The sequence below is a fragment of the Paramacrobiotus metropolitanus genome, unplaced genomic scaffold (genome assembly GCF_019649055.1).
Source record: "Paramacrobiotus metropolitanus isolate TYO unplaced genomic scaffold, Prichtersi_v1.0 Parri_scaffold0000149, whole genome shotgun sequence".
NCBI classification, from domain to species: Eukaryota; Metazoa; Tardigrada; class Eutardigrada; order Parachela; family Macrobiotidae; genus Paramacrobiotus; species Paramacrobiotus metropolitanus.
In genome coordinates, this window is record NW_026570369.1 from 142,073 (window position 1) to 156,923 (window position 14,851).

Here is a 14,851-nt window from a genome sequence, read left to right on the forward strand (position 1 = left end):
TGGTGAGCAATTAATGGGGTCATCATACGACATTAACGCTTTATTTAAAACAATAATGCAAAAGAGGTCATATAAGACTTGTATTCTAATAGAAACCTGTACAGAATACTAGGGCCACTTCTATTATATCAACTTTTAACCAGTGTTGTATTTACTAACGCCCCAAAACCTTACTTACTTTTTACTTTACTATTTATTTTACTATTTACTTTTCATAATCTTTGTTCTTTACTTTTACTTACTTTTTACGTTGTTTCTCGTAACCTTACTAACTTTTACTAACTTAGTAATAACTAGTAAAATAGTATTTACTATTCGTGTGTTGCGATAAATCGCAGTACGCAACCAAAGTTTTCAATATTGAATTTTACCATATTCGTTTCATAAGTATATTACGTATGTAAAACAAAAAAAATGCTTCTACTCTGGGGCAGTTGCGCCCCTGGCAGTCGTCACAGCATGGAATTTTATTTCTACAGTACTAGCTGCTTGCGGCGTATAGTTGAACATACGCGATGATACCGGTGTCATCTGACAGGTTTTCAAAATTTGGTAATTTCTTCAGATCTCCACGTTTTGTGCAGACATTCCACCAAATGCTGCGGCTACCTACAAAGGTCGTTACAGCAAGGAATTTTATTTCTACAGTACTAGCTGATCTAGGTGTATAGTTGAATATACGCGTTAGTACTAGTGTCACCTAACAGGTTTTCAAGAAAGTGGTAATTCCTTCTGATGTCCAGGTTTATGCGAAGACATTCCACCAACTGCTGCGGCTTCTTACAAAGGTATTTGAAATAAAATAACTGTTGTAAAATTCAAATTATTTACGGAAAAGTTAAATTTCTTCCCTTACGCTTTTGATTGTAGAAAGTTCTTCGCGATCGTCACCAAATTTAGTTATGCTGCAAAAGAAATCTTAGGGTTACATAACCGCTTTAATAGAATACGACTGCCAGCTAATTGTGCACTAAAAAACTGGGTTGTGTATTGGAAAAACCGTACTTGTTCATAAGATGATTTAGATTATACGTCAAGCTGAACAAAACAGTTTTAACCCTCAAATTTGATAATATCGAATAAAAACTAAATCTAAAATTATTATTATTAGCTGTCCCGAATAATCATAATCTTCACCGTAAACGCGTCCAAAAAAACGAGTACTACAGGACGACCAGAAATTATTGAACAGATGCCGTTGACATAGCCAACATATTAAATAGTATCGCGTTTCAGTAGTTTATCTACGATCAAAGTTTATTACATAATTTTAGTAATTGCCGAATTTACTATAGTAGGTGCAGTTATAAATACAGAAAGTTTATGCATGTTACGACTTTAAGGTCTGGAGCTGCTGTCTTTGGCGTGTACCCGGAATTTAATCGATACCACGGAGTCGATCCTGGCGTAACGAATTATAATGAATGGTTCCGCTGTATGGAGTCCCTGCACCTGACCAATTCCAAGCTGACTAGGCCAAGACTGTTTAAGGGCAATTTTCGTCTAAAAACAATCATTTTTCTCGTGAGTTAGCTGTAGCCACTTGAATAGACTTAGCATTGGCTTTGGAATCTATTTGCGGATGTGATCCTATGTTACTGGAAGGAAAAGACCATCTTGGATATGAAAACTATCTACAAATGCCATGCTATGCTACTGGAAAGAATGGTAATCCTGGAGACAGGTCATAAAGGTAGAGATGACCTTTCCCTTCCAGTAGCATAGCATAACATCTGTAGGTTAATTCGGATGCGGATGTTATGCTATGCTGCTAAAAGGGAAAGGTCATCCTGTACTGTAAAGCTCGGGTGCCCTTTCGTTATAAGCAGACTGCCGTTATCGACAATGCAGGTAAGGAAATAATAATTACAGTGTTTTCATGACCTTTCATTGAATACGAAATGTGCGCATAATTATGGCGTAATATTCAGATTTTTGCTCTTTCCACAACTTTTACCAGTTTACCTAAATTGCATCTCAAAAAATGTTTAACTTTTGTAAGCAATGTATTTAAAAATCTTTTTGTGTAACTAGATATGATAATACCAAGCTATCAATGTAAACTGATAAAATTAAAAATTATCACTACCGCAATATAACGGCAAAAGTTGTGATCACAATGATTTGTTAAAGCAAATGCAGTTACTAATTTGTATTTCAAACTTTATTGGTCTTTGATATTTAATTAATTAAAGTGTAGCGCCCTAGTAAAGTTTAACAAATACCGCGAACTTCATCAGTAGTGCAACTCCAAGTAAAATCACTTCAACTCAACTATTGCTCTGCCGAATTTACTATATTGTTTTTAGGTTGTCTGGACAAAGCAGAAACTCCAAAATCACTATTCCGCATTATGAGGCCTCATAAACCTGTTTTAAAACTGGAATATTAAACATCTGGATAAATAAAAATGAAGAATGTATTTAATTGCATATGCACCGAAGGTAATTAGTTGAATAGGATAATCAACTCACGTTCAAAAATTAAGGAAACCATTTGGTCGGTTTTCACGCGCGTGCGTTTTTTAGATAGGGTTCACACTGGAAATTCGGTTAATTTACAAGTTTAAACTAAGTGTTAAATAAAACTAACACGCAATCAACCTTTTCATAATACATAAAACAAAGCCCTCAATTATCATGTTGCTGCACTATTCATCGTATTTGGTTTCTGCTTATGTTTCTTCCGTAAATACGCGTTAAAAGCAGTGTTGCTTTACTTACCAGGGCACATTTTCCGGGTCCAAATTCAGAAAAATCTGATCTTTGGCAGAAACATAGTATACCATCGCAGTATATTTAAAATAATAATTTTAGCTACTCACACTCAAATGGCGTGGCCAAACAAAATTAATAATTAAGTAATAGCACATACTGTTGCACTGCACTAGTGCAGTACTCTAACAGCTGTTTGCATCAGTGTAATAATAATAAATCAGGAAATTCTCCTCTTTTACCGAATGACAGTGTACGACTATAGCACCCTTAAAAAATATTGAACTTTAATATTTATCACAAGTTTCGGGAGCACACTGCACACAGTGAGGAAAAGCAAAATTCAGATGCAAATACAGTGGCGATATGTGGTACGTACTCTTGCACTACTGCAAAGAATCGCAGCTACAAAATGGTTTTTCTACTCTGTCGTCTTAACGCTACAAAAATGGCAAAATTTTCTGACTCTGTCGTCTTAACGCACACATGCACCTTTGATGTCAGCAGCTGAAATTATTTTTTAAATATACTGCGATGGCATACTATGTTTATGCAAAAGATTAGATTTTTCTGAGTTTGAATCGGAAAATCTGCCCTGGTTAGTAAAAGTAAATAGTAAACCTTACTTAGTAAGCCTTTTTGCCTCTTACTAATTAATTAAAAGTAAGTAAGCAGCAAAAGTAAAAGCAGCAAAAGTAAGAGCAGCCGTGGCTTGAGAAGTAAATAGTAAGTAAAAGTAAGAAGCACGAAACGGGAATAGTTCAATTAGTAAATCAGTCTTTTTAATAAGCGTCCGCAACAGATAAAAGTGAAGGGAATGAACAGAATTCTGTGAACATGCTTTTTTCCATAGCAGTTACGTTTGGCAGTACAGATTTCCTTCTGAATTGCCAAAATTTCGCAGCGCTGCAGACGTTTCAACCTCTTAGGTGGGCGAGATACGTGAATGTCAGGCATATAAGCTAGTGTCGCTTCACTGTAATACTTACCTTGGCACCGGACACGGCGTAATGACTTTTGCTAATTTTTGTTAAAAAATAAGTGCTGTATTTTTATACAGAATCAAATCGCTTCGTTGAAAAACATTTCTGAGCACAAATTAAGATTAATCGGTGTGCAAACTGCCCCAGAGTAGAAGCATTTTTTTGTTTTAAATACGTAATATACTTATGAAACGAATATGGTAAAATTCAATATTGAAAACTTTGGTTGCGTACTGCGATTTATCGCAACACACGAATAGTAAATACTATTTTACTAGTTATTACTAAGTTAGTAAAAGTTAGTAAGGTTACGAGAAACAACGTAAAAAGTAAGTAAAAGTAAAGAACAAAGATTATGAAAAGTAAATAGTAAAATAAATAGTAAAGTAAAAAGTAAGTAAGGTTTTGGGGCGTTAGTAAATACAACACTGGTTAAAAGTTGATATAATAGAAGTGGCCCTAGTATTCTGTACAGGTTTCTATTAGAATACAAGTCTTATATGACCTCTTTTGCATTATTGTTTTAAATAAAGCGTTAATGTCGTATGATGACCCCATTAATTGCTCACCAATAATAATAACCTTAACTGCGACGAGAGACGGTTTAGTACCGTACAGAAATAAAGCAGGAAGTGTAGTCATTCGTCGTGTCAGATTAATAGAAATATTGCACATTTTCAGGAAATCCACATAATCCAGAGGACCGAAACAGCGACATAAAATTCACAACTGTTTCTCCTTCTGTTGCATCAAATTTATGTGAAACGATCGGCTCTGTTTAGCATTATCATGAAAAAAATTTAGAGACTGGCGATATTTTATGAGCAATGCTTCAGTAGTGATGTGAATACAACCGTGGAAAAGAATGTATCCTGTTAATAATTCTGAGCCAAAGATTGTGGACCGCTTTTCAATTGTGGATGATTGCAACTGCACAAGCGTGTGATTCGTATCATTTTTCTCACGCGCAAACATAGCATCAAATAACGATGTGCCGATTATGTACTACACAGCTGTGGCCCTGTTAAGAAGCAGATTATCGTATCGTAAATCATTTACGTTATCAGTGCGGACTAAACGGAAGTTAGTTACAGAGTTTAAATGTAAGTGCTTATGTGCATTTTTATGCAAAAATGAACATTTAAACTTGCAAGTATTTACCGTACTAAAGATTTTGTTACGTAGATTACATATCAGAAAATTTTATTATTACAGATACTAAACAATTTGCATGCAGCTCATAATCAACTTTTTTGTACTGTACTTGTGACTTTAGAATCAGTATAAAAAGATAATGAAATCAGTACAAAAATGATAAGGCTACATCTGTACCAGGATTATAATGACTATCACTCAGTTATTGCCTGTGTAGCGGATCTAGTGGATGTATAAAGTCCATGTAATGAGCAACCATAAAAATGAATGGGGCCAGCGAGGCAATATAAACAAGCGCATTGCAGTTTGAAAATCGTTTTCTCCATTAATCGTATAGTAGCTATTTCCATAAATACATCGTTGCCTTTGGAATCTCTCTGCGGATGTGCTGTGCTTCTGAAAGAGAAGGTCACCCTGCGCTGTACAACTCAGAGAGTATTTTTTATTGACAAAAGTTGCGTTACAGGTAAGTTAACAATATTTATTAGCACAGTATCTGTGACTTTTCATTGAGTTAAAATGAGCAACTTTCCTGCTGACTAAAGACGGTTTAAAAGTACGGGCAGCTGAAAGGACTGCAAATTGTCCATTCGGGTTCTATTAAGACGCAGGTTGCATATGACGTTGACGTAATAACGCTAGTAAATAAAATAATAATACTCTCAGGCTCTCAGCTATCCATGATTTCGCAATTCTTATGTGTACATTTAACTTTTAAGTACTTCCGATGCGTAGACCGATGCGTAGACCGAAAAAACCTTGGACATTAAAAAATGTGACATTTTACTTCGAAAGTTTTGTTTTTTGAACAGTTTTCTGAGAAATTCTATTAGTTTTACCTGAACAGCCACCAATCAAACTTTGCTCAGATATATCCCCAAAGATTATTTGCGCTCATTCTGCGCATTTTAAATTTCATTCCGCCCGCTAATAGCAGTCAACTGATTCGCAACCGCTGAACCGCTATAGTCAATTATTCACTTTCGATCTGGTTACAGTACTTTCCAGTTAATAATCACAATGTCTTCGATCATAATTATTTGGTCGATGCTGCGTGCACGGGGAAACACGGTTGTTGGCTGCGTGCACGGAGTTGGGACACGGGTATTCGCTGTTTGCACGGGCGACCTTTGTGGGGATCCGTACGGGTGTTGGCTGGGGCACGGCTTTTTACTGTTTTTATGATTTTTAAATTTCGGTCGTAACATTTATAGTTTTTCTGGTCTTATTCAACCACAACAGTTTTTCGACCGGTTTCTCACGTATTTTTTCATGTGCCATACATAATTTAAAAATAGTTACAGATACTTCGTTTTACGGCTCAGATTTTTTCTATGCGGCTTGATGCAAGTAGAAATGGTGTCAACTGCATGGTTCATAGGCGGCCACCAAGTGTGTTCGCATCAGACCCTGCTCAAAAAAGACCGTTCCATGATCCATCCGGAAAACAAACGCGGTAGCCATGGCTGCATTACAGAAATTCTCACGTCTTTGGCTGTTGTTTCTGTGACTTTCAAGAACTTCATGGTTCTGCACTAACAAGCACTGGTCCAGGTCAATGGCTCTGTGTAAGTCTTACGCGACGCGCAAGCGGCAGTCGGGTAAAAAATCGTGACGTCACGGCGCGTAAGCTGGTAAACGATTTGATCGGTAAACCAGAATTCTGGGATGTGTTTTCAGCTTATCCGTGCGTGTAACCGTTGCGCTTCGAAATCGAAGCGCAACCGTTATCCAAACTACGAGTAACTCGTAACTCTCCTGCACAGATCAACAAAATTTTTGTTTGTTTGAACCAAAAGTGCATCCAGCGACCCAGATTGACACTCCTGAACTTAGAATTAACTTTTTTGATGTAGTACCACATTAAAGCATCAAAAATGAAATTTTCGGTTCCACCTCAGTTTTCAGTTGTTCAATTTCTTTTTGCCACGGAAGCGTACTCGACTTACGATTGGACGATAAATTTTCGCTAAGTTATGGACAGATTTTTTACGCGTTTCTCCGTTACCCGACGCGCAGTGGTTACCCAGATGCAATTGACCTGGCCCATTAGGTGGTAACATATACTGTACTTGCTATGCACAGCAAGTTTCGCAGTACATTTTTCTACTTGCTGTAGGTACTTAACTGTTTTTTCGTTGGAAAATTATGGGTTAAGTGAGTAAGTTTCCATAAGTAATAATTATATAAAAAAATTATAATTAAATTATATATTATTTACACTTAATATAAAAATTTGAATGAGTTACCCGTGCACGCAGCCATAACGTAATTATTTTCAGTGCGTAGTTGCTTTGATAGTTCATACGCAACATTATAATTATTTGAAATTTTATTGCAATTGTTGTGGCATAAGATAGTATATTTTTAGTTCGGCAATGGCCAGTTCACATAACAATGACCTTGCGCTGGCAGAAACTAATTAAAATGATGCGTGCTGACAGTTTGAGCAGTCACAGCACTGGAATGTAATAAATTCCGAATTAAAGTTTGCAAAATTGAAAACAAATTTAAAATGATTGAAACTTTAAACAGTGTAAACAGACTGCTGACTCTCCTTAATATAAGATAGTTAATCCATAGGCCTCAAATTAAACCGTCAAATCTCATTGCGTTTTAGACTGCGTAAATGTAATGCATAACCATTTTATAACCAAGCGTCACGTGCAATGCTTTCCTAAAAAATGTTCTATACAAAAGGTTGTACGTCTAATTCAGCGCGATCTAATTATTAACAAGCTGAGCAGATTGTTTTAACTACACCCCGTTTACGCCAAGTTGGCGGTGTGTCATTTTAATTTTCTTGCGAACCCTATGGCGCATGTTTTGCCAATGTTTTTAAAGTTTATAGTGCAGTTTTCTTTTGCGCATTCATTAAACAAAAACGTAATGGATTTTGGGTTGGAGTGTTGCCAGAAACACTTCCCGAAGCGAAGGCACCAAAGGAACAAGTCATGGCAGTGCTGAAACACAATTTATTTCAACCAGAAATTCCGAAACGACTTTAGGCACCTGAAATTGAGGTCAATTTGAGGACCCCCAACAGAGTGATTCGTGAAAAAAAACCAGACGTCAACAACTAGACCGAACCTGCAAAACGCCTAGGGGAGCAAAATCGCTTTTTCGCCAGAACAAAGCGCTAGTTGAAAAAAGGGATGGTGTCCATTGAAAACAGTTACAATGGAGGGCGGCGCGCTTATGCTGATGATGGTGGTGAAAAAGTTAACGCCTAACACCTCGTGAATCGTATTTTGTGGTGCATGTTCAAGGAGGACTTCCCTCGGCTGCATGGTGACCTCGCAAAGGAGATCGTCCCACACTTTGGCCACGCCCACCGTTATGCCGGTGCCCTGACCCAGGAGGGGCTTCAAGTGGCCAAGTTAACAGACATGGCGTCCTAGGACTACGTCATAAACGGGAATTTAAAACGAATTTTATGTGAGAGGAAAGAAACCGAGATAGCTGGACTGCAGCACGTTTTGAAAGTGGTCTTCTCTAGTTTAAAAATTCCTGTAATTCGTAACAAGCTCAAATCCTGGAAACCCAAATTGCAAATGGTGTTGGATAGATTCAGTGATCCCATAAAAGTTAGAAAACGTTAAATATATTGTCTAGTGGTTCATGGGAACTTTTAAATGGACACCGCCAACTTGGCGTGAACGGGGTGTAATCTCTAGTGATGTGCTACTACAGCTTCCTGCTACCTTACTTACTATTTACTAATCTTCCAAAACTTTTACTTACTATTACTTACTATTAACCTCAAAATTTTTCAAATACTTACTATTACTTACTATTCCCATTTTTCCCAACCACTTACTTACTAATTATACTAAATAAATTTAATTTAATTTGTAACTCAATGTTATTATCATACTGAGACGCTTGTGCATTTCATGAAGGAATTAAAATTTACTGTACTTTATGCGAATATATGGTCTGTAAAGGCAAAATCTAACAGTACAACTGTGCTGCACAATCGGCTTGCCAGGCTGCTGCTGCATTTCACTGTTTCAAATGCCTATAATTATACGTAACGTAACCGCAGTTTCGGGTTGGTGGTACATTGCGTTTACGTGAACAGCACTACCACCGTCTGCTAGAGCACCAACTTTAGTATGCAAAGCCGTTAATGATGAACCAACCCAAGTACAGCAATGAGTTTTTCATCTGGTTATTCGCTAAATTTCTATTAGTAAATGAATTAGTAAATAACTTTTATTTAACGAAAGCTAAATCTTACTATTTACTTACTATTTACTATTGTAGCTGAATATCTACTTACTTTTACTAATTTTGCCTGTAAACTTTACTGTTTACTACACATTTAATTTTAGGGAAGCTTTTACTAATTAAATAGCATTTATTTAGTTTTATTTAGTACCACATCACTAGTAATCTCTCAAAAGTAATTACGTTTTTCATTCCTCGTCTTTTACATGGTACGTAATTTAATTTAATGCAGCATGCAGTGCAAATTGCGTTTAAAACCTTCCTACTCTTAAGTAGAGATTCTACTGATTTCGACCTCTTTTGACTGTTCTCGCTGGCGCAATGCGTGTCTTCGTGCTCCATGATAACTGTGCACTGCACCCAACACTGTGATATTTTCACTACGTATATTAGAAGTCTGAACTCGGTTTGGTTTTTTTAAAGTGTAAAAGTTACTGATTTAAGGTCGTTATTTTGCGGACGCAATAACAATTCAAGCAGATTTTTTAAATTTTTCATTTGAGAACAGCAGTGTGTTCCGTTAGAATGACTAAAGTATTGGGGAGCGATTTTTCAAAAAAACCCACGCGGTACTGAAAAAAACAAACTTTTTTACACCCAAAGTTACTTTATTTTATTTTCTAAAGAGTACATAAACATTTTCCACAAAAACGCTTCACAATTCTTTTTGAAAATGATTTTTCTTTAGTCTGATCAAAGTGTGAAATTTTCTGAAATCGTTGCGAATTGTTATTGATTTTAGAAGTTGTTTTTCAAAAATTGTTCGGGATGGGACGAAGAACCTTCTTTTGTACTGCGCTTTCCTTTGGTCTTACCGATTCTGCGCTTGCAGTGCCGCCGCACTGGTTGTGTGCACACCGAAAAGTGGACTTTGGCCACTCTTTCATGTGCACTCACAGGACAGCGCTATGTCTTTCCATTGTCTAACGCCTTTGTCATGCTTTCTGTGTCCTCATTGTGTAAACATGAGTCTTGTCTGTTCCTGTCACACTTGCAATCTGGCATGTTGCATAACAACCACAAGGCATCTTCTCGAAGCAATCTTTCTTTCACTGATTTTGACCACAGGTGGCAGCAGTGTAGAAAAATACCCCAGCCCGCCAAATTGCTCCTGATAGTCAACCAAAAACTTGAATAAATTTTTTTCGTTGCAAGCTAATTTTACTCAACTTCCGCCCAGTAATAGATATAACCCTTCTTATTTCAACTGTAGAATTTCGAAAATCTCGTTTTCCATCTTGCGACCGTAGTACAAATTCTCCTTAACATGATTAAACGCTTAAAATCAACGTTCATAACATGTATGTACTATGTACCTGTAGTACATCAACCTAACCATTTGAAAAAATACACATAGAGCCCATACCCCTGTATTTATTCCATGGAATCAACTTATGTAGAGAACTCAATAGAGAAAGTTTACCTTTTTGTATCTCTTTTCACATTAATGTCTAAAATAATTTGATGCCGGAATTAAGAGTTTTAATTTACTTAATTATTTAAACTCACACTTTGAGTTCTATGTCTTTTTTAATCTTTCATTTTTATTTGCAATATACCAAACATATGTGCAAAATATGTGCAAAACTTTCATTTTTATTGGCAATATACCAAACTACTTTATGTTTTCTTAACGGGAAACATATAAGTGGGTTTATAAAAGAATGAGTGTAAGTTAGGTGCACCTTTTTCGTATATGCAGTTGACTTTTAATTTTTACTATTGTAGCACAGTACGCCTACTTAATGTCCGCTGTTGTGAAGCTTCTTATTAATTGACTTTCTTCTTATTTCATTTCAACATGTTAGTCACTGTTATCTAGGGCTATAACTGACAGGCCATCACATATTGGCTTTCAAGCATTGCACACATGCTATAGGTAACCAAAGTTCTGCTAATGCATTACATAAAATTTAATTGAAACTTATTTGTCGATTTTAGACTGGTTAATTCGGTTCTACATTAATGTGTACTAACTTGCTAAACTTGACTACTATGCGATATAAAATGCGTAAGCGCACTGACGTTTACCCGGTAGGCTAAAACGACTTTCGAGCTCACGTCACGCACTGAGGTTGCTTAATTTTTGCAATTTATTTGCAGATTTTCAGCTTCTCATTTTACTTGCAAGTTGCTTTTGAATGTAAGGCAATCTGTGAATAATTGTTGCGTAATATCATAAATGCAATAGCTTACTGGGCCTGCACCGTATACTTATTGCAAAACATCCTACCATCTCTGATTTTTATTTCTTATTTGCAATTCCATTTTATTCTTCTTTTGTCATTGCACATTGCTTACTCTTTGTTTTACATTGAAAATTTTACATGCTCTTATTAGAATGACGGTACGTACAATAAACGCTGCAACCTTTTATTTAAATGCGTGCTAAGAGTTTTGCATTATCAAAGTCTGCAATTTCAGCTTTTGCTCAATGATTGAGAGCTGTATGCGCAGTTGTATGTATACTTTATCGACCTGCCAACCTACATGCATGTGAAATTACTCTGCGTAATAAAACTGAGCGCTAAAGAAAGTCCAAATCTAAATGACTGCGAGAATGGGGCCAAGCGCAGCAACGGAAAGCGGACAAGGAACAAAGTGCGTAAACGACGCTGGTCAGTAAAGTGCGTAAATGACGCGCTTAACATACTTACTTGCAGCGTTACATTTCTGCCGCACAGTTCACTTCGATCAACTTTTATTTTGGCCAACACTAATTCGACCAACGTTCATTTCGTCAACTGTACGTTTCGGCTATCATAGGTTTCTTCGGTTTCCTACGTTTTTTGGGTTTTCTTAGTTTTTAGGCTTTCTTAAGTTTTCTTAGGTTTTCTGAGGATTTTCAAGTTTATTATTAGGTTTCTTAGGTTTCTCATTCTCGTCATTTTTTGCCATGCGCAATAATCACACTCCATTCCGACAGCCGCGAAAGTTCACAAACGGTAGCATCTCATACTCTACATATATAAGTTGATTATGCAAAATAACGGCGCTGTAAAACCCCATAGCATTTGAGCAGCACGGGTATTAATTTCATGCACGGATATTAATTTTACTCTTTTTTGTATGAAGGCTGCGCTTTAATTAATCATGAAGTGTGTAGAGCACGTAGAACTACATCTCACTTGGCTAAATACTTCTAGAATAATGATTCTATTGCTGATTTCCATTTTCTTTCCCGGAACAGCTAGATTGCCCGTGGTGATGTTCAGATAGTAATGACTGTCGAAAACAAAGTGCAAACAATTAATTGGCACTCAGAAGCGCTAATGTTCGGCTTGACACAACGATTTGCAGGATTTCCATAGAAATTTATCAATGAATTCTAATTCAGTAAAACCAAGAAACAACTAATACTGCTATCATCGCTGCATAATAATGTAATCCTTCTTTTGCACGTTAGTATAACCAGCTTTAACAATTGTAATATAATAATTACGTGCAGGATGAGAAAACCACAATACCGTTCTAAATGATATTTTATTAAATTAAGGTCCGTACAATAACGCTGGTAGTTTTAATTATAGTATGTGCGCTCAGAGTTTTATGTTATCGATTATTAAACTTTGTTGCGTAGTGTGCGTAGTTGCAGGCTGTACGACCTAACATCTGCATGCATGCATCTGTCTATACTCTATATGCATTTCTGTCAGTGATAACAGCTGAATGCTGGACAGAGTCCATTTCTGAACATGCCTGTGAGAACAGGGCCAAGAGACAAAGTGCGGTAGCAACGGTTGTAAGTAAATGGCATAAGCATACGCACTGGTTTGTAACGCCACTGTACATGCATTTACCTAATCGTAAATATTTTTAGTTCGACTGTATTTCCATGCAGGCGAAAATTACAACATAACTAATTCAGGTTGATTATGCTGTAAAATTAATTGCACACTGATCTGAACATTTACTAATAATCAGGCAGGCAAATAAGAAAATCGAAAATAAAAAATAACCTGTTATTTTAGGAATTTTTGGAAAACTTTGCTATTAATCAAGTAGTTGGGAAAATAACAAAGTACAGTGCAGAAGCACTCGTGCTGTAATGGGAAGAACATAGCGTGGTAAACGCAGTACATGATCTTAACGAGATGATTAACTGAAGCCAAAATGCGTTAAAAATAATTATTGGTAAGAATAATTGCTTGAGTAACATCAATAATATTAAACATGTGTTGTAATGCCTGCGATTTCTGTTTTGTAACATTTTAATTAGTTTTAAGTTTTGGCATTTAACCATAACGCAAACCGATTTCTACGTGTTGCACTTGCGTATACTGTAATAATACGCTTGCGTATACACATGGATACCGTATAAAGTGATAACGACTTCATAACTTTGCCCAGTTCTTAGTTTTGACATTTAGAGTTAACGTAAACGTATTAATACGTATTGTAGTACAGTAATTGTATTAATATTCCGTATACTGTATTAATACGCGTACGTAGTACATAGATACCGTTTACGTACCTCCCTGAAGTTGAGTTAAACTTCATTTTTAACTTTAATCAATTACTTTTAATCAGTTTTCACTTTTACGTACACAGGTATACGTATACCGGTTCATTAGAATGACGTAAGCGTAGCTTCCTAACGTATAGGAAATCCCTTTTATCAGATTTCACTTGGACCCCTAGGGGGAATCAATATTCAAGTCAGGGGCGGGTCATTTTCCCGTTCAGTGAAATGGCATTTCACTCATCACTTCTCTGCTACCCTACAAACCTGCTGCGCTGCTACCCTGCCTGCCCGCTTCGCTGCAACCCTGCTAGTTTGCTATCCTGCTACCTTGCTGCGCTGCTACCTTGCCAGTTTGCTAATCTCCTGCCTTACCAACCTGTTATGCTGCTGCCCTACTAGTTTGATATCCTGCCACCTTACTGCGCTGCTACCCTGCCAGACCAGACCGTATTGATCTGCACAAACAAAACACTGCGAACCGATGTGTGCAAGTTGCCAACCTGACTGTTCAATCGTTTTGCACTCGCGCAGGCAAAGCGATCGGGGGAAGATAGCCTACCCTCGTATTTATCTTACACAATGGAAGTCTATATGTTTTTCGGGAATAAATACGAGGTTTCACTGAATTGTTTTTTTCTATCCGTGTTTATGATTCTGTCCGTGTTTATGAAAACGGTGGGAAAAAAACGGTGTCAAATAGCAGTTTTAATACTTCTCGGCAGTTTGAAATCGAGCGGCTCGCCTTGGGTGCTTCAGTACACAAGGTGCGCCATTGTTCTGAGGTGTATCTTAGGCGGTCAAATTGTAAAGCTTCACACATACTTTAGGACGGAATTTTTTTATTGTTCGTGCACAATGTTGGGAGGCGGATTATGGAATTTTTTGAGGTCGGTAACGGCAACTGCTTGATTACATTTTAGTCCAAAACTTAGAAGAATTTGAAAAGACTATTTTAGCACTTATCCGAAACATTGTAGCCGTTGGGTAAAATCTGATTCACCATACAGGAAAGCGGTTCTTTAGTAAGCTTTAACCCCTATCTTATTTTTACTACTGCAAAAGATTCCAAATTACATTTTTTGCTTGAAATATAAAGGCCGGTTGCACATACGTCATTCTTTCGAACAACTATAATTTATTGAGTTTTTTCGAAATGGTTAGTAAGCAAGTAAGCAAATCGTTATTTGTTTCACGCTCTAATTGATCGCTAGTCTAAATTTCACACGACCATAAACTTTCAGTGGATTAATAGAGTCGCTCTCTATCCTATTGCAAAAAAACTGCGCACTGCGAGCGTAACT

The 14,851-nt window shown here is 36.8% G+C and overlaps 1 long non-coding RNA gene across 3 annotated transcripts; it reads left to right on the forward strand.

Moving 5' to 3' along the window:
• Positions 1-737: 737 nt before the first annotated feature.
• LOC129599589 (uncharacterized) lies at positions 738-4,773 on the forward strand. Of its 3 annotated transcripts, XR_008691933.1 has the most exons (4): positions 738-788; positions 1,344-1,693; positions 2,310-2,444; positions 4,379-4,773. It is a non-coding gene; the product is annotated as an uncharacterized LOC129599589 (long non-coding RNA). The 3 variants fall into 3 exon arrangements; XR_008691931.1 differs by lacking the exon at positions 738-788 and having other exon boundaries at positions 1,245-1,693; XR_008691932.1 differs by lacking the exon at positions 738-788 and having other exon boundaries at positions 1,245-1,668.
• The last annotated feature ends 10,078 nt before the right edge of the window (positions 4,774-14,851 follow it).